We start from the raw sequence: 25,685 nt of genomic DNA, 5'->3' as shown, positions 1-25,685 counted from the left end.
GTAGCATGTGAGGCCATTTGGATGCGGAAGATTTTAGTGGGATTGTTTGTTCAGAGGATGGATCCAATTGTGATCTATTGATATAATCAGAGTTTTATCAAACTCTCTGACAATCTAGTATTTCATGATAGCTCCAAGCACATTGATATCTGGTACCGTCATCTTTGAGACTGTGTGGTGAAGAGGATCATGTTGTTGTTGTATGTTTCGACGGAGGAACAGGATGCAGATATTTTGACTAAGGCATTGTCAAAATGGAAGTTTGAGTTCCAAAGAGACAGGATTGGAGTGATTGATAACCCTTTCTTGTTGAGGAGTGTTGAAAATAGCAACAAAAAATACTAAAAATAGAAGGGCTAAAAATAGCAATGCTATAAATAGCATTTCGGGATACATTCCAATTTTAGTTAGTCCCTGAACTAAAATTGAGAAGTAAAATTCGAATTTGATATTAGCAGCTGTTTGTAAAATAATTAAATAATTCATCTTCAGTTAATTAGTTGTAGGAAATCAAACATGAAGTCTATGTGAAGACATGCAACAATTTCTCCATTAATAGAGGAAGTTATCCCTTGATTAAAGGAGATCAGGATGAATTGTACTTCGAGTTGTAATTAGTTAGCTCAATTAACTGTTGCACTTCAGATAATTGAATATTCTCTCATAAATAACTCATGCATGTCAGTTCAGTCAGAGACCTAGTTGAGATCAGATGATGGGATAGTGTACTATCAGTTGTAGGAATATTCCATTGAGGATATCTCTTGCATGCAAAAGGAATTCATTCCTTGGAGATTGTGCGGTTACTTTTGAGTTTGATGAGTGTGTGATGAGGCCAATTCACACAGGTGGCAACATTGGACCCCAAGAGACACTGTGCAAGGAAATAGGAGGCTTGGAGGACTGAAGGAAGGCATATGTGTTGTCTATTCTGACTATCAGCAGTAGTGAGGGATTGTACTGAGAGCTAGATAGCTTGTGAGCTAAAGCTTTGTGTAATCTAGACATATTTCCACTTGTATGATAATACAGAGATCAGGGTTTTTAGCTGAGGCTTTCCCCAGAGTATTCTTCTGTGTTCATGTGTGATTGATTTCTCATTCTTTGTTATATGTGTTCTATTTGATCTTGCCCAAAATCGATTAAGCTTCCGCAAGTTTGTTTGTAGAAGTATATCAAGTATTTTGCTTTAGTATATTGCATTATCAGGTGATCTACAGTGAGAATTTCTACAGTATTACAATATGAGTTTCTAACTTAATATTGGTTGGACTACAATCTACACATGACATATTGTTTTATCACTTCAAAACATTATCATTGTATTTCCAAGGCATTGCAAGTGAATTCACCAACTCTGAAGACTTCACCATCGGTATCTATGTGTGTGTCTTATGCAAGATATTGGCACTAAGTGTATCACTAGATCGGTTCTCTTCTCTCTCTCTCTTTTTGCATTTGTCGCTCCAGTGTGATTGTTCTCCTTTTTCTTTAATTCCCACTTATTACCATCAATACTGAGTTCCTCTAGCTCCTAAAAATGAAAGAAGATACAATTCAAAGTATAAGCCATGAAAGACGATGAATCCTTGAATATAAACTAAAGTAGACTATAAAATATTTATACAACATATACCTCAACATTAGTAATGTCAATGCAATTCCCCCCATAAAGAAAGAAACTCGAACAATTTTTCTTCAGTTGGGTAATGGTGGCCACTATGTGGCCAGATGACCTGTATAAACAAAACAAATAAAATGTCACCATAGAAACAAACACCTTAGTAACTTATTATTCAACCTTCAGAGAAATCTTAGGCACACTTATGCCAACCAAGTTACATGCTAAAAAGCTCATCCTGTAGATAACTTCTTAAAAAAAATAATCTTACGTGTGATGTCTAATCATTGTTGTTTTATTCGCAACAACATTTCATTATCTAACACGTGAACTTGGTCAATTATATAGACAACTTGTGCTCAAATAACAGAACAACTAAAAAGGATTTCAATTAATCTCATGTCGTACTTAACGCATAGTCATGAAAATATTTATAGTCATGAAAATATTTTAACACAAAACAACTAAAAGTATTTCAATTAATATCATGTAATACTTAACTCATCTTCAAGCTTTGGATGTTTTTTAAATGGACATGATACCAAGTATTTTCAATTTCATAGTTAAAGTACAAACCAAAATCAAAAGAAATGTTCAAAATACAATCAAACAATAAAGAGAGGATATCATGGAATGAATATTACAATTATAAAAAAATTGTTTACCTATCCATAAGTGTCTTGTCTAGCATTCCTAAAACATTTTCTTTCCCAAAATAACCATGAGGTGAAATAATCACAACATTAAAAACCATAGGAATCCCTAATAGAAACATTTTCTAAGTTGATGTTTCAGGTGCCTAAAGGATCTATAACAACAATGAATCATATCCAAAACATGCTCTTAATTGTCTCCCCATCCTTTTTCCAATCCCATTTACTGTAACCTTCCCATACCAGAGTCAAGTAACAATCAGATGAAGGCATTGACATTTTTTTTATCTTTTTTATCTATAAATTTTGAATATGATTTGTTTTAGGAAGATATAATTCATATTTAAAGCCTTCCTATCATGAGAATGTATTAATCAAGTAGGACATCAGAAACATGGACCTTATTGGGGTCCTCAAACAATTCCTACAATTTCAATATTTTTCTTGCTGTGATATCTTGCGTAGAAAAAATAACATATATGCAAAAGAAAAATCCATATATTGCTTGCGTTCAAACTCTGTATATGGTGTATTCTTATGTAGCCTTTTAAGATGTTCTTTTGCCTTTACCAAAGTAGATTGTAGCTTGGTTAAACTATGTATCTTTTCACTCAACATCAATTTCTACAAGATAAATGTCAATACATTATTCTTTCCCATTTCTCAACATGCTAAAAATGATAAATTTAAAGTCAAATAAAACCAAGATAAAACCCTTTTTCTAACCAAAAAAAATAAATGAATAGTGCCTCTAATAAAACTCCACACCTCAGAAGTTACTCTACCATGTGTTTAGGCTAAAGCTAAGATTCTTTGAACCATATTTAGGTCATACTTAATGCAATATTCATTTGTTTACCATGATTGCAATTTGGTGCTAAAATAAACAAATAAATTGGGGTTATTATCAGCGAAATTCAAGTATAATTTATAAAAAAATAATGTCATTGCAAGGTAGTGGAGAGAAACCATCACATGCCCTTGTTAAAAGAAATAAGAAACAACAAAGAAAGGATGAAATGGATGCTTCCCTCATGCCAATACTAGTCCAAATATGCTAGAATAATATCGGCGAAGAAATAGAAGCAGAGGGAAGAAATCAGGATGGATAGATGACACACACAAATGTCACATCAACTTCTAAAAAAGGAGGGAAAATAAGGTCACAAGATTAGAGGGATCACTAACAGAAAGGGCCTAGAAAGCATGTGTGATGTAGGAAAGTGTTCCCTCTACGGACAGAGGCAACCCCTCTAGCACTATAGTGGGTCTAGTCACAAACAAAGACAGATCAACAATAGCTTTCCTTAAACAGTCATAGTTGGAGGCCTACCTCATCTGGTGGTCGATGGAGTTCTGTTGCGCTGCTCCAGCTTCCGCTTCCTTCTCCTAATGAGTAATCAACCTAAAACAATGCAAAGGAAATACAACAAAGCACGTAACCGGAACAAAAATGATCTATTTACTCACAAAGTCAAGAAGTCATGAGCTATCAAGTACATTACATACAAGACATAGGAAAACATCATTGATTGCATTAATTATAAAATAAGAGTAAGCTTACAGCCAAAGTCTTGACATCACAAGCCTTCTCAGAAGGGTCCAGCCAGCATGTTCCTCAAGCCTTCACTCTTTGAAGATGGATCTCCCAACATACAAGTCTCTTTCACTCACAAGTTTTACACAAGATTAAGGGCACTTCAAAACCTTCCTCAAGCTATCAGCAATCCCACACTTGTCACACTCACTCTAGCTATCTAGAAAACTCACAAACACTAACAGCACTATCAACAACCATTCCAAAGATTAAGAACTCCAAAAACTAGCAGCACATAGCAATGGTGAGAGTTTAAATAGGAGGAGTCTCCATGAAAGGTGGGAGACTGAACTTATCTCCAAGGAAGGTAGCACAAATGACGAAACAACCACGCCAGAGAAAGGAGGGCGACATAAACTCGGCCAACAACCATGTCTGGAGTCATCTGGAAGGCCGACCGTTGGAACAGATTTGCCTAATTTGGATCATCGCGGGCACATAATTGGTCTTTCGCGCTGACATCGCTATTGAATAATGTAGCTAGTCAAGTCATCTCTGAAGACTACAAGAGACAGTCGCGTTGGAACATAAAATCAGACCATCGTGGGAATCAGGTGTACTTCCATGATGGCAGCGCTTCTAGCCTATTTTGGAGCACCCTTCAATGCGTTTATTTGGCCAACAGACGCGATGAGGCAGAAACCTTTGGAAAAGTGGGTCATTTGGCAACATCAGAGAGCATTTGTCTAACATGAGCATGTATGAATTTGGACACATGACACAGTAGGAAGACTGGAGCGGAGACAGTGAAAAATTACTGTGTTACAGATTCCCCCTAAAGTATGAAGCCCAAGAGAGAGGAAGGAGTGAAATGCTTTACGAAACTGATTGAACTAGAACACCATCTGGAAGAACCTGCACGCAGACACAACTGATATCTCTGATAATGAAGTACATGTAGTCTAGGCATGGGTGCAACCATCCAAAAGACATATGAAATAGGTATATGGTATGGAAACAACCATCCAGGTAATGAGACCATGATGATGATAAAGGTATGGTCGCAGCCATCCATGAAGAGTCAAGTATGGTCGCATCCATCCATTAATGAGTCATGTAATCATAAAACCAATCCACGTAGCCCAAACATGTGTAATCTAAGTTTGGCGTCTTGAACCCATCCAACCATAGTACAAATCCTAACATGCGAATAGATGTGCTGAGGTCGAGCATGATAGAAAATAACTTGATTACCCGTCAATGATGAAAACTATTAACAAGCACGAGAGAAACCACCAATAATGCTAATGGTTCTTAAGGTACTACCTATCACAATCCATGAAGTGTGAAAAAGGAGCTGAAGTCAAACACTCGTGGAATCACCCAATCGACAACCAATGATGAAAGCCGACCGTCAGGTGCGAAGAACTTGCCATTAAGACATGCAAGCTCTAAGGTACCAAAGGGGATCTCTAGATCAATCTCCTGGATAATGAGCTAATGTCGACAGGAGACGACCCATCGCAGGAGGGCCATAATGTTTCCCCCATCAATGACACGAGATAAGGAACAAGTGGTAGATGGTGAAACAAAGTATCAGAGGAGAAGACGAGGGTATAAACTGCATAAGGATTATACTCTTGAACATGTCGGCGACACGTCTTCGGAGGGGGGTGGCAACATTTAGGAACCAAGGGATCAGAGGCCCGAAGGAGACGGCATGAATCAGATGTAATGAGGCTAGAATGATAACCCAAACCCGTGGAAGGCCAAATGACGATGTATGGATGTCCCAACCTGACAAGAAGCAAAAGTGTCGATGTTCAAGAGTGACTAGCTGCCATAGACAATCAATGATAAACCTGTTGTCAAGTCCAACCTAGTAATAGTTTAACGAGCCCTAGGAAGGAGAAGCTCGAGTCTCGTCATGGTGACGAGTCCATTGTCGTTAGGGTTTAATGAGTCCAACATAGGTAAAACTCGGAGTCTTTTTCATGTTTAGAGAGTTTAAAAAAGACACGGAAAAGAAAACTCCAGGGGGGTCCTTTTTCGTAAATTTGTGTCTCTCGAGCCCAGAAAAGTATAAAACGATACTCGAAAGAACTGCCTGACCATTACGATCGAGGAGTACTTTTCGTAACTAGTGACTTTGACCCAAAAAAGTAGAAAAGTGGTCAGAATCACGTCGTTTCGTAACCAATAATGAGCTTGAAACGATAAAGGCCCAGCAATCTTTTCATTTTTACACGGTCAGAAAAGAGCTTAAAGGCAACCACCTCTTATTTATTTTTAATGAGTCAAGGGGAAAAACTCGGCTATCTTTTCATTTTTTACGAGTCAGAAAAGAGCTTAAAGGAGACTCATCCTAGAGGAATGAGTGTTATAAAGGGTAGCAACTAGTTCTGGGAATGGTGGAACTGCTCAAAACATGTAATGGTCAAGAGGCTGGCTAATAAAACCACTCATCGCTGCGGTTCCTCAGGAAAGGAAAAAAAACCAAGTGAAAGTATATGATCGGCCAAAGAGATGGTAGCAATGGAATGAAACAACTAAGGCTCATCTAGCATAATTTAGTGGATAAAAATAGTAATCACGAGGTGTAAATCTGCTATGGGTTCATTTTTACACAAGCTTGAACCGTGGAGAACTCTGCTTGGATTCGGTTTCATGTTTACACAAGCTTGAAACGAAAAAATATGCTTGTTATAAGTTCGCATGCCCCCAACATAATAACACAAATTGAGGTACATGCCCCCCAACCTTCATTGCATTCAACGAGGTGGATGGAATGAAAGTTCACTTTCGAGATCTGGGAAAGACTCAACTTGGATTTTACGAGATCTTAATCAAAGACTCGATTTGGAAAGGAGGAGTTGTTTCATTTTTTAATGAGGTTGACACAGTAAGAGAACTATCCTCAGGCATCTTGTTTCATTTTTTAATGAGGTCGACACAAGATCAGAACTATCCTCGGCAATCCTTGTTTCATTTTTTAACGAGGTTGACACAGGAGCAAATTATCCTCGTGCACCTTGTTTCACTTTTTAACGAGGTCGACACAAGATCAGAACTATCCTCGGACACCTTGTTTTGTTTTTTAACGAGGTCGACACAAGATCAGAACTATCCTCGGGCACCTTGTTTCATTTTTTAACGAGGTCGACACAATATCAGAACTATCTTCGGACTCTTGTTCATGGGCCACACGAGATCATGGCTCCCAAGAGGTCTTTGCAGGATGGAAGAAATGCACATTGGGAGGAATACATGTCATGATGCACCAATGACAGATCGGGTTCCAATGCCCCCAATACATGATGTACGAGACCATCTACATGATCAGCAGCAAATGCGGAGACAGAACAGGTAGCCACATAATTGACCTGTGGCAAAGAAGGCACTGCTTGTGAGCAAGAATTGAGAGGGATGATAGTTGCGTAGGAGGCACCGGGGGACTAAAGAATAATAATTGATCTATAGTCACCATTCTTCCCTCATGTGGAAAACAAGCCACACGAAAAAGTGAAGAGACGAGGGCCCCCATGGCATAAACATAGTCACGGCCAAGGAGAAGACTGAAATTCACACCTTGGACAACCATGACGTCTATATAGATGGTTTTGCCCCCCAAAGTAACAGGAAACTTTGGGAGGATCCCTATAGGTTGACAGGGTTCTCCGTTGAATGCCAACAGATTCTGTGTGATCGGCATAAGCTGTGGGGAATCCAAAGCTTGCCAAGTAGTGGAAGGCATAAGACTGACAGACGCACCCTCATCCAGGATAGTGCTAGGTACTTCCTTATAGTAGGCATGTACTGTAATCTCAAAAGGCACATAGGATGGGAGGCAGAAAGCAGTCAAGTGACTCCAGTTGAAGGAAATGACCAAAATACTTGGTGGGGGAATCGTATGATTGCCCCCATGCCCTACAAGAACCGAAGAAGGACTCTCGTGATCAGCAAGGATAAGAGGGTTGTTCTCGGACTCAGGAGAATCTAATGAGATGAGAAGAAAATGAGTATGATACTCTTTCAAAACAGAGTGATCAATAGGTGGTGAACCTAAGTCGACACTCTCTCCGACCAACGGTTGGTCCAAAACAGGCTGAGCACAGCCAGGCTCAGAAGGAGGAGGACGGATAAGAGAAGAATCTAAGTCAATCTCTTTGTCAATCGGGAGAGGGTCTGAAGAGAGCCTCTGATAACCAATAGGAAGTTGGGGTGAAGAAGCTGTAAGACTTTCCAAAACGGTGGAAGCTTTATCCATGAGTGGATAAAGGTGAATCGAATCTTCACATAGCCTATAGGGGAATCGAATCTTCCCTTTCTTCTTACCATTTCCAGTTGATAGGGTGGCATTGTCATGAGCTTCAGAGGATGATGAGGGACGAGCTGGGTCGTGAGACCATACTTCTAGGATCCTAGGAATGCCAGGACAATCACGAAGAAGATGGTCACCCTTGCACAATTTACAAGGAAACTTAACCTTCTACGGGTGAGTAGAAGGTGATTTGACCTGGGATGGACTCGGAGCAGTAACTGCACAGGTGGCCTTGCATTTATCAGACTTCTTCTTCTTCTTCGTCTTCTTCTTCTTCTTCTTAGTCTCCTGGTTACTAGATATGGAGCTTTCACCAGGCGAAGGAGAAGAGGAGGAAGAAGAAACAAGGGAAGAAGGCATAGGCTCAACCTTGGAATCAACATGTCGTGGTTCAGAAAAAGGAGATGGTGGAACAGGAGTCATGACACTCGGGACCACCGAGGTTGAAAACAACCAAACGGGTAAACCGATGGTTAACCCAGGCAAGGATAGAGTTGCCATATATGGAGCACTGACATTTCCAAATGGAGGAAATGGACCAGGATTTCCATCCGGGGGAAGACCTTGGCTGGTAGACTTGAGGAATGTTTCCATCGAGAACAAGCCTGAAAAACAATCTTCTCACAACCAAGAACTCGAACTATTACCAGGAATATTTCGTGGGCAGTAAATTTTATGACACAGGAACAAAACTTGACCTTTTCATCCTTAAAGAGTCGATAAAAGGACGAAAAGATGACTCTATCTCTTTCGAGTTTTAATGAGCCTGAAAGGACAAGTGCTCAGATGGGTGTTTTCTTTTAGGGAGTCTGAAAAGGAACGAAAGTGACTACTCTAGAGAACTAGTCAAAAGGTTTAACAAATAAATCCATAAAACTGCATATACACCTTGGCAGCCATATGAAAACCAAGGACTTTCCGTATGGTAGTCAATCTTCCCAAATGTTGTGTTCGGTGTGTTACAGCTTGTAAGGCAGTAGACACAGCTTCCTATGGATAAAGGATTGATAACCTAGTGGGGTCTCCCACCATATACTCGACGGTACATGGGAGCACAATTGCATTCTAGACCACTATTGAGTCACAGAAGGAGGAATCACCCAACCTTGAGTGGAAACAAAAGTGACTAGGTTTAACGACGCCGGAGCACGTCTCTAGCCTAGACCTCTAAATGGTGTGCATTATGTTCCAATGTGTTGTTGTTAGATTTATTCAGTTCATTTTAAAGTTTATCTTGAATTATGTTTCAGTTTTCAGGCCTTACCGTATGTATACAAAAAATCCTAGGATGCGGCTAGAATGAATGAAATATACTTTTCCTTCAATGAACACCTACCTACAGGAGGGTAGAGAGATCATTCCCAAACCAAGACAAGCGAATGAAAACACTAATAAACACAATGCATCAACACACTAATCTCACAATGCATCAATACTACTAATGAAAGATTTAAAATTTGCTTTCCAATTTCTCAAACATGAAAATTCGTAAAGCAAATGTACTTTCACTTTCGTATGCTAAATGAATGCAAAATTTTGGTTTTGATTTTTTTTAAAAACAAACAAGTAAGTGTGAACTAATCGATCCAAACAATTGTGATCTATGCTTGGTAGTGAAGAAATTGAATCAACATAAAAAATTGGTTCAATAATCGACACTAAAAATCAACCAGAAACAAGTAGTGAAAAAGCCTCAAGCAAATCAATAAGATGGTTGTGGATGAACCTTGAACAGGAAAGTAACCCAAGCAAACGGTTTCTGGATGAAACTTCTAAAGGGCTAGGTCACATGGTCTAAAAACACAAGACTCACTCAATGAAATCAAAGAGACAGTGCCCCTAACCAAAAGCAATTGAAACGAACTAATGAGAGACAAGAAACAATAGGGGATAAGCAAGATTGATGAATTCAGGAGGTAAAGTTATAAAAACAACTTTTCAGGAATCATCGCAAGTTGTACACTGAAAACTAGAGATGTCATCGCGAGTTTAGGTACCATCGCCCGTGATGGACAGACAACTAGATATCTCAGCGCAAATTTTACATAGACAACCCGAGATGATCGCGGAAAAACACCTATTTTCCGCGATGATGCAATTTCAAGATTCGTCGCGGGAATTAAGCTAGCAAACCGGGATCATCGCAGGTAAAAAGCTAAAAATTGCGATGACATCGCGACTGTTAGGCTTTTTTCCACGATGATGAAAAAAACAATGACAAATGAACAAAAACTCCCCAACCAAAACCAGTCAACCCTTCAATCAAATAAAGGTATTTCGCAGATCAACCCAGGAAACTCAAAAGACTGATAATTAATCCCCAAACTTCAAAAGAGACCAAATCAAAAATTAAAACAAGAGAAAACAAAGGAAGAACAAAGGCCAAAGCTCCGGAGTCGAGTCGCCAATTTGTGATGCAGGAAAGTGTTCCCTCTGCGGACAGAGGCAACCCCTCTAGCCCTAGAGTGGGTCTAGTCACAAACAAGGACAGATCAACAATAACTTTCCTTAAATAGTCATAGTTGGAGGCCTACCTCAACCGGTCGTCAATGGAGTTCCGTTGCGCTGCTCCAGCTTCTGCTTCCTTCTCCTAATGAGTAATCAACCTAAAACAATGCAAAGGAAATACAACAAAGCACGTAACTGGAACAACAATGATCTATTTACCCACAAAGTCAAGAAGTCATGAGCTATCAAGTACATTACATACAAGACATAGGAAAACATCATTGATTGCATTAATTATAAAATAAGAGTAAGCTTACAACCAAAGTCTTGACGTCACAAGCTTTCTCAGAAGGGTCCAGCCAGCATGTTCCTCAAGCCTTCACTCTTTGAAGATGGATCTCCCAACATACAAGTCTCTCTCACCCACAAGTTTTACACAAGATTAATGGCACTTCACAACCCTCCTCAAGCTATCAACAATCCCACACTTGTCACACTCACTCCAGCTATCTAGCAAACTCACAAACACTAATAGCACTATCAACAACCATTCCAAACACTAAGAACTCCAAAAACTAGCAGCACATAGCAATGGTGAGAGTTTAAATAGGAGAAGGAGTCTCCATGAAAGGTGGGAGAGTGAGCTTATCTCCAAGGAAGGTAGCACAAATGACAGAACAACCACACCAGAGAAAGGAGGGCGACATAAACTAGGCCAACAACCAGGTCTAGAGTCATCTGGAAGGCCGATTGTTGGAACAAATTCGCCCAATCTGGATCATCGCGGGCACATAACTGGTCTTCCACACTAACATCGCTATTGAATAACATAGCTAGTCAAGTCATCGCTGAAGACTACAAGAGACAGTCGCGCTGGCACATAAAATTGGACCATCGTAGGAATCAGGTGTACTTCCGCGATGGCAGTGCTTCTGGGCTGTTTTGGAGTGCCCTTCAGCACATTTATTTGGCCAACAAACGCGATGAGGCAGAAACCTTTGGAAAAGTGGGTCATTTGGCAACTTCAGAGAGCATTTGTCTAACATGAGCATGTATGAATTTGGACACATGACATGGTAGGAAGACTGGAGCGAAGACAGTGACAAATTACTGTGTAACAGCATGCCCAATAAAATAAAAGTAATGTATCAGGTAAGCACAAGACTAGTTAATTGGTCACATTAAACTTCAGCTAACCACACAAATTAAATTTCAGTGACAAATCCCACACCGAGCCACATTCTAATAACATCCTTACCATGTCATTATGATGAACTAAATTTATGTATTATAATATTAATAAGCTTCATAAAACCAAATAATCCATAACTATTATGTCAAACACAATATTAGCTATAGTGCCCACAATCCCCTGTATCAACTTCACTTCAGCACTAGAGAAAGACGCAATTATTATCATGACCCTCTCTAGTAATGTAATAATGGTTTATATTTCAATTAGAGTTAAGTTTATAGATGTATTGTGGTTAATTAATGTAAAGTGGCATAGTCAATAACAAAAACCTTACTATGGTGGTTAATAAATAAAATCACTATGTTCATTACGTAATATACACTAATGGTGGATTAGTGCAATGATAGCTAACGTGGTTGTAACTCGGGATGGAGTATCCATGTAATCAACGAATGTTTATCTATCATGCTTTCACATTCATATTGGAGGTCATCCCATTTTAAGTGGTTGGGAGAGCTCACCCTCACTTGATTAGTGTGAATAATAGAAATCCTTTGATGTCGAATTGTGTGTTACTTCTATTCTTGTTATTATTATGCACTATCCATCTTAACAAGTAGTATCAAAGCAGTAATTTGGGTCATGTGAAATCATTTTGTTGTGTTTTTTGTAGATTATATTGCTGTGGAATTTCTCCTTGCTTGGAAGCCATATTTAAGCCAGATCAAATTCAATCAGAAGTGCAGTTGTGTCACCATTTGTGAAATGCATTATAATCGCAATTTTGAGCAATACCAAGGAAGTTACAACCATTTTAAATTTTAGCCAAAAAACCATAGCCAAAAAAAATAGATCAATTGATAATTATGTTGCATGAATTTAGTCTTTCTTTTTGTTTAAGAGCCTAATTGCAATCTCACTAGTGTCATCCAAAGAAAATTTTCGATGTCATCTTCAGATTGGGGACATAATAGCAATTTTAAGTAGTATTGAGGAAGCTATACCCTTAAAAAGTCAACTTTATAGCTCGACAAGTTATGATTGTCAAAACTAGAAATTTTTCTCGTGCCTTGATTTTCTCTCTACTTGTGAACCAAATTGAGCTCACGCCAATGCCACTTGAAGAAAATCATTAATTTCGTTTCTAATTTGGGTTCATCGTAGTTATTCTAAGAAATATTAAAAGAGTTGGAGTTATTTTATGTTGTTCCATTCAACCATAAAAGCCTAGTGGAAAAAGGAGATCCACTTATTATCAATATAGTATTCCCCCTCATTAATGAATTTTTGGATTTATGGGAAACCTACATGGAAGGATCCCTTGAAGAAAGCTTCTATAGACTATGAAGAGTGTAATCAAAAGTTTTTAATGGAACTTGAAGGAATGGTGAAGGAGAACAATGATCACTCAAGCATTGAAGTCATTCAAAGTGAAAAACTACTTGTCATTCACCCCATTACAAAAAGTACATAAACCATGTATTCTAAATTTTAGTGATTGTGAGACAACAAATTTGAACTTTTGAAGTTAAGCTCATCAAAGGAATTCCATGATAAAACACAACAATAAAGGAATGTTATAATTTGAGTCTTTTAAAAAATAGAAATAGAGAACATCATTGTTGACATGAGCCTGAAAACCACTTGACATGGTCAAAACCCTCTTCATTGGCATTATGGTTACTGTTGTCACTCACTACTTTTTCAGTCACCAGTGGCTTCAAAAGCCAAATAACAGTGATATTGGATGCCTAATTTTGAGCCACAGAAGCTTTCAAAGCCAGACCAAAGCCTCTCTAGTGCATAGTTCTCGGAACTAAGTTTCTGGTGGTATATAGAAGTCCAAAAAAGGGTTCCTAGGTCAAAATTTAGGGCTTGCTAAAGAATCCCTTTAGAAAGCTCAAAAAACCCCTAAAAATGGCTAATTGTTGAAGGTAAATCACAATCAGGACCCAGGGACAAATCACAATCACTAATCGAGCGTTCTTGCGGGAAAGGAATATTGGCAGGGTGCAATAACAACAATCTTTCAATCACCGATATCATGTATCGGCTAGTGGCAGGTCCAGGCAGAACATTCATCGCAAATCGGCTATCGGCAAGGTCCCAGGGCTCATGCTTAAGGGTTATCCGTGGTTCACAAGATTTTTGCGGGGGTTGATCTGCGATAAAGTGGTGCACCGTCAGGGGCCAAGAAAATGAAATACAAAAGAATTCCCTGCAAAACCAAGGCCTGACCGACCTTATTCTCTCTCCTCTAGGGGGTCAGGTGGTGGCCTCTGCTTGGTCCACTGAGATGACATGGAAGTTGATGTCGACAATGACATCGCACATACAAATGATGACATGGAAGGTGGACACGTGTCACTCGTTTTTGGCATTTTATGGCGTCCTATGGGGCTATTTTCGGGTGCCACATGTCACCACTCATAGGGTGACATCTTGTAGTGATGATGTCAGCAGGTTTATCAGCGATCGATGATTCACGGTTCCTGGTTTTAGGGTTATCTATAATTGTGATTGCGATAAGGAAAGGCCCTGGATGTGATATATAATGAGTTGGGATTTATAAATGTTTCAGGTCCGGGAAATCAGCTAATGTGGGACTTCTGCGATATAAAGAAAAAGTCTCGCCCGCACAGTTATTGAGAGATTTAGTGCCAAACACATTGGCCTTTGGTTCCAGCCCTCAGTCATATAATGAAATTCATAAAAGGGGCTATAAATAAAGAGGGCCTAAGAGTTAATTGAAAATTCTTGCTTTTTCATCTATTTTAAATAATTTAAAGGCTCATGGCATGGTACACCAATAGCATTGTACAAAGATTTAAATGGGTGGATGGGTCGACAACGATGATATTAAATAAGACATGCTGTGGATGTAGATCGGTATGGGGAGGATTCAGGAATTTTTAATAGCATGGCATGGTGCTCTACTTCATCACGTAGCAAAGAACCACTCGAGTACGCGCCTTTCCCACTCCACTCCCTACTCCACCAAACAGGTCACTCAGGAATTTAAAGGCAGAATTGACAGAAACCGGCCAAGAAGCAAATGCAGCACATCACAGCAGGGACATGGCTTGATCAGGGGCCTCCACTGGAACAGAAAATGGACACATCCTCCTTCATCTCTCTATTTCCTTTCTTTGTTCATTAATTTTTGTTTATTTCCAAGAAAGGATTCAATCCCAATTCTAATCATTTTGGGGCAGAAAAAACCTAGACTGATCGAAATAGCTAGTCTAACATCACAGCTAGGGCTTGGTCTAAGATATTTTGTGAATTGTAATTCCACCTCCCCTCCTCTTATAAATAGGGGGAAGCAATATTATACAAAGGTTCCGAAATTTCTCACCTGCAAGGGCTGAACTCTTTGATACCATTTTGGCTCGTAACTCTGTAAGTGAATGACTATTACCTAAGATTGTATTACTTTACTCATGAAAATCTGTCAGACTATCATAGAAATGGTGGAGATTCCTCCTTATGTTTTTCCTCATGTTAACTCCATTATGTTTATATTATTTTTTGAATTCATATGACTACTATTCTTAGAAATATATCAAGACCTCCTCACACACTCGATGGTATCAATATGTTATGCATGTGCCTTTAGTTCCTCACAGATCCATTTGTATCGAAATTGTTAATGCTAGTGCTTGCTTGGATTATTGAAATCATATCTTTGACAACTTGTTTTCATGAATCACAGCATCCATCCTCTCTTTAGTCCATTATTTCTTCTTGTAACTCAAACAAGTGTAGAATTTCCCATTGCTTGTAGCTTTCTATGTTCAATATGGAATGTTGGATGTTTTGGGCTCTATATGATGAGTTATGCTTTCCCCTCATCCTCAATCATTTACTCAAAAAACCTTATTAAGATGTAACCCCTTTTGAAGTAATTGGCCTCCATTATTCTCTGTGATACTACTGGGAACTATGAGTGTGAGGCAATACCTGAAATGCATATCTCATACCTTTGGAGGAAAGAACCAACCCCCCTCATACCTTTTTTATTTACGTGAAAATTGGAGTGTTGCAACCCCCTCACATATAACCTTACAACTACTCCATTTAAGATGTCTTAGGAACTCGTCTACAATCAACCTAGAGGCTATTTCTATGGAGATTCCTTGTCTCCTACTACACTTGTGCTGTAGGTGCAAGATTTAGCCACAACATCTTTCTAGCACCGTTGTTTGGGAACGGATTACAATATTTTTCCTTGGGTATGACAAAATTTTAAATTTTCTCTATTAGTTGAGCAAAGGAAGTGTGGGTTGAATATCTCTCACCTTGGCGACTCCATTGTCAATTTTATGGTAAACATCTTGGCGACTCCACTATCCATATCTGTATTTGGTCATCCTAGCTTTAAAGCAACCCCATGCTCACTTAGATGCTACAGTAGCCCAAAACTCTCCCTGCTTTTGAAACTAAAATCACTCACATAAGGAGGTTTTCAAGATGGCCCTTCCTACATTCCTAGTCAACAAATTCACCCCACTGGATCTTTCTTCTATTCTTGTTTCTCCCACTCATGTCCCTTCATTTCATGAGAGGGATAGCTATTTTCCTAGATTTACTGGGAGCAAAAAGAGAAGGCCCGACCAGCACATCGAAGAGTTTCATGAATGCATGAAAAAAAGGTATCTTCGTTGAATATGTACAAATGAAGTTGTTCATGTATTCTTTAGAGGGGGATGCTAGAGTCTGGTATGGAACAATACCTCGTGGTAGCATATATTCCCTCAAAAGTTTTCATATAGCATTCAACCACTACTACATAAGATTATATCCATCGAATGATCTATTTGAAGATTGTTGCACACATTTTAATGATGAAGACTTTCCTAAGGTTGAAAACCCTACTGAAGATGTTTTTGGAACTCTGCTCCAAGAAAGCATCTTCTCACATCAAGAAGCATACCAAATGAGAGAGAAAGAAAAGAAGGAAATATCACTAAGCTGCCAACAAACACTCAGGGGTCTGATTCGGCCAAACTGGATGTTTATCCTTCCTCTAATGAATACGACTCGGTTGTAGAGTCAAGTGATGTAGAGCCACACTACTTCAAGTCAAGGGAAGCTACGTAAGAAGTGGAAGCCCATCAAGAAGTCAGTGAAGTTCCTTCAATTTTCAATGATCATCTTTCACCTAGAGAAGAAGACCAAGACCCTCCTCCCATTTGTGATTCAAATTATTTAGAGGAATATATGGTCATATAAGTTCAGAAGGAGTTGTTTTCCTGGAAATGGAGAAAAAGCTTCCAGCAGCAAGCTTTTCTTGAAAAAGCCAAAGCTAAAGAGCTAGATAATGTTTGTGGCTTCCATGACCAAAACGACATCAGCCAACAAATTGTGTGTGAAGAAGGGGTTGCTGCAATCACTCCTTATCTATTCCATGACCCTGTGGCTATGTACATGAGCCTATTCTTAAGTCAGCAATAGAGGTTATTTCAAGAGCATGTATCATGTTCCTTGTTTGAATATTTTTTATGGTGCATGCCTGTTTTAATTTTTATTTTTCAGCAATGTGAAAGAATAAGGCCCAATAATCTAATGTTGGCCTAGCTCCATTGGAGGGTTGAACTCACTTAGATGAATTGAGCCCTATACACAAGTAGGAGTGTATATAAATAAGCTCATGAGCTGAGCATTTACTTTCCAGTTGTTAGATTTTTTATTTCTACATTTTAGATTGAGGATGAATGTCCTTTGGATATTTTGTTGATTACAAATTTCATATATTACTAAATCCATGCCCAATGGTGAAGGATAATCATATGTAGGTTCTCAGCACCTTGCCAGCAAGGCACTGCCCCCAGTAGGAGCCAATGTTGTACCCCATTGTTTTTTCAGCCACCGTTGGCTTCAGAAGCCAAATAACAGTGATGTCTGATGCCTAGTTATGAGCGAGAGAACCTGTCATAGCCAAATCAGACCCTCTCTAGTGTGTAGTGATCAAAAAGAGCTTTCCGATGGTATGTAGAAGTCCAAAAAAGGGTTCCTGGATCAAAAATTAGGGCCTGTTGAAGAAGTCCTTTAGGAAGCTCAGAAAACCCAAAAAAATGGCTATGTGTTAAAGGTAAATCACAATTGGGACCTGGGGACAAATCGCAATCATTAATTAAGCTTTCCAGTGGGCAAGGAATACTGGTTGGGTACAAGGACAATGATCTGCTAATCTCTAATATTGCGTATCAGCTGTCGGCGAGTCTGGGTGGAACATTCATCGCAAATCGGCTATCGGTAGGGTGTCAAGGCACATGCTAAGGATTATTTGCAGTTCACAAGATTTTTGTGGGGGAAAATCTATGATAAAGTGGTGCATCACCGAGGGGCCGAGAAAATGAAATAGAAAGGAATTCCCTACAAAACCAAGGCCTAATCGACCTTTTTCTCTCTCCTCTAGGGGGCCATGTGGCGCCTTTGATTGGTCCATTGAGATGACATGGCAGTTGACGTCAGTAATGACATGGCATGTATAGATGTTGATGTGGTTGGTGGACACATGTCACTCATTTTTGGCATTTTCCGGGGTCCTATGGGGCTATTTCTGACATGTCACCACTGACAAGGTGACACATGGCAGTGATGACATCAACATGTTTATAGGCGATCGTCGGTTCTTGGTTTTAGGGTTATCGATAATTGTGATTGTTATAAGGAAAGGCCTCAGATGTGATATATAACGATTTTGGATTTAAAAACATTCTGGGTCTGGGAAATCGGCCGATGTGGGACTTCTGCGATATAAAGAAAAATGCTCCCCCCCGTGTAGCTATTGAGAGCTTTAGCGCCAAACACATGGGCCTTTGGTTCCTGCCCCTAGTCGTATAAGGAAATTCATAAAAGAGGATATAAATAAAGGGTCCCTAAGAGTTAATTGACAATTCTCATCTCTTCTTTTGTTTTAAATAATTTAAAGGCCCACGGCACAGTACACTGATAACACTATACAGAGATTTAAATGGGCAGATGGGTTGGCAACAGTGATATTAAATAAGACATGGCATGGCTGTAGATCGGTATGGGGAGGATTCAGGAAGTTTTAATGGAATGACATGGTGCTATACTTCATCATGCAGCAAAGGACCACTCGGGAACACACCTTTCCCACTTCACTCCCTACTCCACTGAACCAATCACTCAAGCATTTAAAGGTAGAATTGAAAGAAACTAGCCAGGCAGTGAGTGGAATGCATCACGACAGGGACGTGGCTTCATTAGGGGCCTCCACTAGAATAGCAATGGGAAACCTCCTCCTTAATCTCTCCATTTCCTTTCTATATTCATTAATTTCTGTTTATTTCCAAGAAGGGATTTGATCTCGATTGTAATCATTTTGGGGCAGCAGAGCCTTAGACTGACCGAGACAGCTAGTCAAGCATGACATCTCGGGTTCGAACTTAGATATTTTGTAAACTGTAGTTCCAGCCCCCCATCCTCTTATAAATATGGGGAAGAAATATTATACAATGGTTTAGTAATTTATCACCCACAAGGGCTAAACTCTGTGATACCATTTTGGCTCATAACTTTGTAAGTGAATGACTATTACCTGAGATTGTATTACTTTACTCATGCAGATCTGTCATACTATCAAAGAAATGGTGGAGATTCCTCCTTCTTAGCATTACAGTATGTTTGTCCTCATGTTAAATCCATTATGTTTATATTATTTTCCAAATTCATGTGATTATTCCTATTAGAAATATCTCAAGACCTCCTCACAGACTCGCTGGTATGAATATGTTATGCATGTGCCTGTAGTTCCTCAGATCCATTTATATCGACATTGTTAATGCTAGTTCCTTCTTGGATTATTGAAATCATATCTTTAGTAGCTTCTCTTCTTGAATGACAACATCCATCCTCTCTTCAGTCCATTATTTCTGCTTGTAACTCAAACAAGTGTAGAATTTCCCATTGCTTGCATCTCTATGTGTTCAATATAGAATGTTGGATTTTTTGGGCTCTATATGATGAGTTATGCTTTCCCCTAATCCTTTCTCATTTACTAAACAAATCCCATTAAGTTGTAATCCCCTTTGAATTAATTAGCCTCAATTGTTCTATGTGATACTACTAGGAACTATGAGTATGAGGCAATACCTAAAATGCATAACTCATACTTTTGGAGGAATGAACCAAACCCCATCATACCTTTTTTATTTATGTGACAATTGGAGTGTTGCAACCCCCTCACATATAACCTTATAAGCACTCCTCTATTTAAGATGTCCTAGGCACTGGTCTACAATCAACCCAGAGGTTGTCTCTAGAAAGATTCCTTGTCAACTGTTGCACTTGTGCTATAGGTGTGAGATTTATCCACAACAGTTATAATGGGAGCAATAAATGACCTTTATCGAGGAGCACTCAAGCTAGAAGGAGTCTAAATGCACTTTGAACAATAAAGTGATGTGTTTTACTTAGTGACTAAGTAATATGACACCTCCAAGCAGGCCTCATGTCCTGTATCCTAGTGTCGGACACCAATACGTGAGGATAAATTTATGACATGTTTGGCACATGTCCTATTCATAGGACACCTACCAAACACATGCATGACACATGCCCTAAACAACAAGGGAAAGACTGAAAAATATAATATAGATAGTCATGGGAAAGAAGGAAATCACTTCATATCCTTTGGTGAGATTCCTGAGATTCCCAAGCAAAAAAATCACAAAGGTAGCAAGGTAAATAGAAAAATCCTGAAATATTATCAGCATCAAGACGATCATGGAGTCTCCCACATACCCTAGAATGAGCAACAACTACTCCAATTGCTCAACTATAGATAGAGAAGTTTGGTGAGAAGAATGGAAAATTGGAGGAAACTAATACAACGTTATCCAGTTCAATGGGGTACCTGAAGGAGAAGGTGACAGAAGTAGAAATTGTGCAGAACATCAACCTCCATTCACAAGGTGAGTAGCAGAAAAATAAGATAGCTGCAACAAAGGAGAAATTGAGCTATTGAGAATTTGAACGAATCCCTGATAGACCAGATTAGCGAGATAAAAGAAGGCCATGATACCCCCCCACATAATAGAGAGAGTAGAGTAAGTAGCATTTCAAAAATCCACCAACCAAGAAATCATGATTGCTAATCATTAGACAAAGCAATAAGTCAATCATTTCTAACATCTAAGTTGTTTTCTATCTTAGCAAATGTTGGGATCTCGTATAAGGCTCTACCTTCAGTGTGGCTATATCTTCATCTATGGAATGATAGTAAAGTAGAAATGGGTTATGATTCTCATATTGTAGTTCACAGTAAGAACTACAGTAAGAACCACATTAAGTTATAGGCATGAGGAATCTATATTACAAATAGATATAGTAGACAAATTCATTTGGGAATTCAAGAAGGGGGTTTTTTGTACAACATTACCCTGGTATAATGAGAGTAGAACTCATACATTGATGGTGTTGGTATTGCAGAGAAAAAGGTAATGAAGTGGATTATGTGAATCTCATAACCATTGTGAATCGGTCGAAATCTTTGTGTACATGAAATGGACACAAGAGCCTGAAGCGAAGACTTAATGATGAAAAGGGCATGATTTCATATCTAGGAATTATGAGATAAAATACTAGCATATAGAAAGAGAAACCTTTATATTAGAAGGTCGATAGGAAAACCTTCAAAGGATGCCTAGATTTCCAGTTATACATATGAGTCTTGGAATTGTAGGATGGACTCAGAGAGGATAGTTGATTTGTGATCTCTGAGATAAATTTTTAAGTATAGAACTTGAATGTCATGGAGTATAATGTCCCTGTGAACTATGTTGGAGAATCTATGGTTTGAGCATTGAAGAGATTTTTTTTCTGATGCTTGTTGATCATAGAAATGGATATGAAAAAATGATCATCCAATACATGTGAATTGGAGGGAAAATCACCGTGTAAATAATTTAATGCCAAGAAGGAGATTTATTTTGAAAATGCGTTGAATGGGTTGAGATCCGTTGCAAAATATGTATAGGAATGCAATGGAATGTTGCAATTCCAATATTAAATTAATTTTATGGAAAGTGTTGAGTCTTGTGCTCTTGCTAGACATTTCAGCTAATGGTTTTGATAACTCTAATTATTGTTGGAATTTTGAAATCAAAAATGTGTGCAAAGACTTAAAACCTCATTACTTGTGAATTGTGCAAGAGTTGTGTTGAGTTTCGAATGAGAGGGCATAATTCATTTTTGGAAATGGGTATGGTATGGGAATTACCTCTGGATATAAAGATTTCTGAGATAAGATGAATTAATATTTCATTTCCTTAATTAAAACTAGAATACTTTGGTTTGTATGAAGACATGGACTTAACGATGTGCCCATAAGGTGGTCTTCTAGATAAAGACACCACAGAAAAGGAACAAAACTACGACAACATGGTTGCATTGGGAATGCGTGAAAGAGAATATCTGTGTGAGATGTGAAAACACCCATTTTGAGTGTATTGGAGGGAACAAAGTGCAAAGTGGAATGTCAAGAAATGTAAATATGTATAAATGATTGAATGCTAGCAGTCTGAAAAGCTTGCAAGAATTTTGGGTGGCATCACGATGGCATCACTTCCTCTTGTCTTTGAGTTGAAATTTCTAATTTCATTTTCATGGGTTTCCAAATGTGTTGGATTTGTTGGAGATTGGATCTCCTTATCTGTGATCTCCCAAAGGTCATTCTCCTTTAGCAGCAAGGTATTTATTGCCTTCCAAGGCAGGAAGTTGAATGCCTTCTTTAGAGTCTTGTCCCCCAATATTCTGTGAGGAATCCTGATCTCCACATAAACTACAGTGTTACATGCCTCTGCCAATGAAACATAGGAAGCTCCTAGTCATGTTGCATAGCCTTTGCAGAACTAATAGTTTTGGGCCCATTTTTTGCCATAATCCTCTACATAACCATTCTTATTTGACCTGTGGCCTGAGCAATGGAGGTAATTTGAAAAAGAGTCAATTGGTTATGTTGAAAGATAATTTGAATCCCTGGACTATGGACATTACGATATGTTATCTTACCCTGGAAACTTGTGTAGCTATCAACTTCTTTGATATTGATGTCATGTACTAGATCAATGCACACAACATATTTGGAGGAGTGATCCCTGGCCCATTTGTAGACATTCCTAGCATAGACAAGTCTGCTTCCCAAGGCTTTTCCTTGCATCTAAAACTTATTGTATTTAACATGCCCTTTATTTTTTTTCTGAATGGAAAAAATTCAGATAAAAAAACTCCTCTTGATCCATTCAAAAACTGAAGGTAATGCCACAGAACCATGGGTGGTGCCAATCTTGACTTTCAATCTCTAATATCCCTCATCCACAGTCAACAAAATCACTTTCAGGATTGAATATGGACTTGAATTGCACCTGCAGAATTGAATATGGACATCCTTGACCTCACTATTATGTTGAGTATGAGGAAAAATCCAGAAGCCATCCTTTCATTCTTCAAGACCATTGATTCCTTATTCAACCAATAGATGAGTATACTTCATCTTTAATATGTATGTTGACGTATTTTTCTATGTACTTTTAATCTCTCTTTATTTTGTGGTATTTTTGACTTCATTTGCAATCCACATTCATATTGTCTCATGTAGCTTGTAACTGTGGTCTTATCTAAATTATGTATTGTCTCAAAGTTGTTTACATGGTTGCAGATTTTGGTTTTCTTTTCCCTCTTGTCAAGAGCCTGTTATTATTTACTTGTAGGATACCTTTAGATCCATATTTCCTTTCCACACATCTTCCCCTGAAATCCTAAATTTTTGGTCCAAATGGTACAATATTGACATGATTTACTGCATGGGGAAAAATGCTCGATAGGTTCTCTGGATAGAGATGTTTCATTTATTTAGTGATTTGTTGTAGGAATTAGCATATTGTCCCCTCACAGAACCATACCCAAAGGGCTAAGATTTGCTGTGAAATCCTTTCCCAAGTTCTTTGATAAATCTAGTTCTCTCATATTTAAGGATTTTATGATCGAAGGAAAAGTATCAACCAACGTGTTTTGAATTAGTCTCATTTTTTATACAGTGCATCGAGTTATCAAACCTTATATGCTTCATACATACCTAAGTTCTCTCTTCCCTCTGTTTATGTTGATTGATTGAAACTGAGGAACATTTAAAGGTTGTCTTTTAAGCTCATCTGAAGAATATCTGATTTTGTATTCAACTATATCTAAAAGAATCTCTTTTGCCAACCTGCCATAATTTTTTGTATGAATTTTAACAGTAGTAGGTGTCAAATTGTAATTTTTAGGGTGTTGTTAAATTTTTCAAGGCTGCATTGCACAAAACATACAGCCCCAGAAGAATTTGCAATTGCATGGGAATATTTTTCTAGTGCTACACTGTTCTCATTTGTTGGATTTACGTTGGCAGGTTGAACTCCTATCATGCAATTATTCTAGGACTTCCTGATGATTTAGCATTGAGATGTCTGGAAAAGATATCTCATGGATACCATGGGTTGCTAGAAGTTGTGTGTAACAGATGGCATTTTTTAATTAGAAGCTCTGAGTATGCTCATGCCAAAGCTCAAGAAGGTTGGTGTGGTAATTGGCTCTTTGTGTTAACGGAAGAACAAATCAAGGGTCCATGGAATGCATATGATCCTGAAGCTAATAGGTGGCATCCCTTGCCACCAATTTCCTGGGTTTTCTCCAATTACAGGCACCGTGGATTTTCATGTGTTACTATAGCAAAGAAATTTCTAGTGATCAGTGGGTACTACACTCCATTTGACACTCTTGGTCAACTGAGAAGGTTTACTGCAACTAATGAGGTTATATAGTTTGATCCCTTTTCAAAGAAATGGAGCAGAGTGGCAAGTATGAAATTTGCACGATGCAACTTTGCATGTGTTGTTATTCATGAAAAAGTATATCTGGTAGGTGGTTGAAACTTGTCAAATGTAAGCACCCTTTCTCATGCAAAATTTTATGGCCCTGTTGAAGATGGGTAGTCCTTTAGGAAGTTTCAAATATTTGGTTGTCTGAAATTTGAATGGTAGTCCCTTTCCTTTACTCTTAATGAAAAGCATCCAATTTTTCCAATGACAATTTCTCCTTTTCTTGGAATTCAACTCCCCAAAGGTTTATGACAGGATTGCTTGTCTATATTTACCACTATTTCATCAATATGTCTGCCTATATGTACTACCATTTTATTACTTTTCTTTCAAGATTTGTTTCAATATGGCAATGCTTTGTGTAGACTTTGGCTTACCATACATACTTGAAGAATTACACTTTATATTTCTCTGAAACTGTGGGTTTTATACTGAAAGATTATACAAGTTTTTTTGTGAAGCTGGCAGGACATTCCACCTTTTCCAAGTGCACATGAGGATTGTGTTGGCTTCTCCTGTGGTGGTTTATTTTATGTTGTTGCTGGAGTAGATAATCAAGTAGAGCAGAAGAATGCACTAGTTTTTTATCCGATTGAGGAAAGTTGGTATTTTCATCAAAACTTCTGGTTGTTTTTTAACCTTATGTCGTGCCCTATTACAACAATTAAGGATTGTATCTATGTTATTGATGATTGGGATGGAAACAATGTAAAATTTCAGGATGCAGCAACTGGCTACTGGATTACTATAGGGCTAGTTCCATCTGTGAAATTTTTTGATCTTTCTCGTGCACTCAAGGGCTTTGGCTTTGGCCTCATTAGATTTCAAAATGATCTCTATGTTTTGGGGGGGAAGGTTCTCAAGTGGGAACCATCTGATGGCCACTGGAGAAATGTTGAAGTTTTCAAACTAAATGTTGTAAGAGCTTGTAAAATAAGTGGCACACAACCAGAGTGGCGGGATGTGAGACCCATAAGGGGGTCCCATGGGGTTGTTGTTGGTTGTGCAGTTTTGGAGGAGTGA

General features: G+C 38.5%; 1 pseudogene; it reads left to right on the top strand.

Moving 5' to 3' along the window:
- Window positions 1-25,685, top strand: part of LOC149192074 (F-box/kelch-repeat protein At1g16250-like) — a 46,137-nt pseudogene extending 20,452 nt beyond the window's left edge.

The sequence above is a fragment of the Pinus tabuliformis genome, chromosome 2_2 (genome assembly GCF_031772625.1).
Source record: "Pinus tabuliformis cultivar Carrire ecotype Pingquan chromosome 2_2, CPIR1, whole genome shotgun sequence".
In the NCBI taxonomy this organism is placed as follows: domain Eukaryota; kingdom Viridiplantae; phylum Streptophyta; class Pinopsida; order Pinales; family Pinaceae; genus Pinus; species Pinus tabuliformis.
The sequence above is the reverse complement of the archived record's forward strand: the minus strand, read 5'-3'. Positions and strand labels throughout refer to the sequence as shown.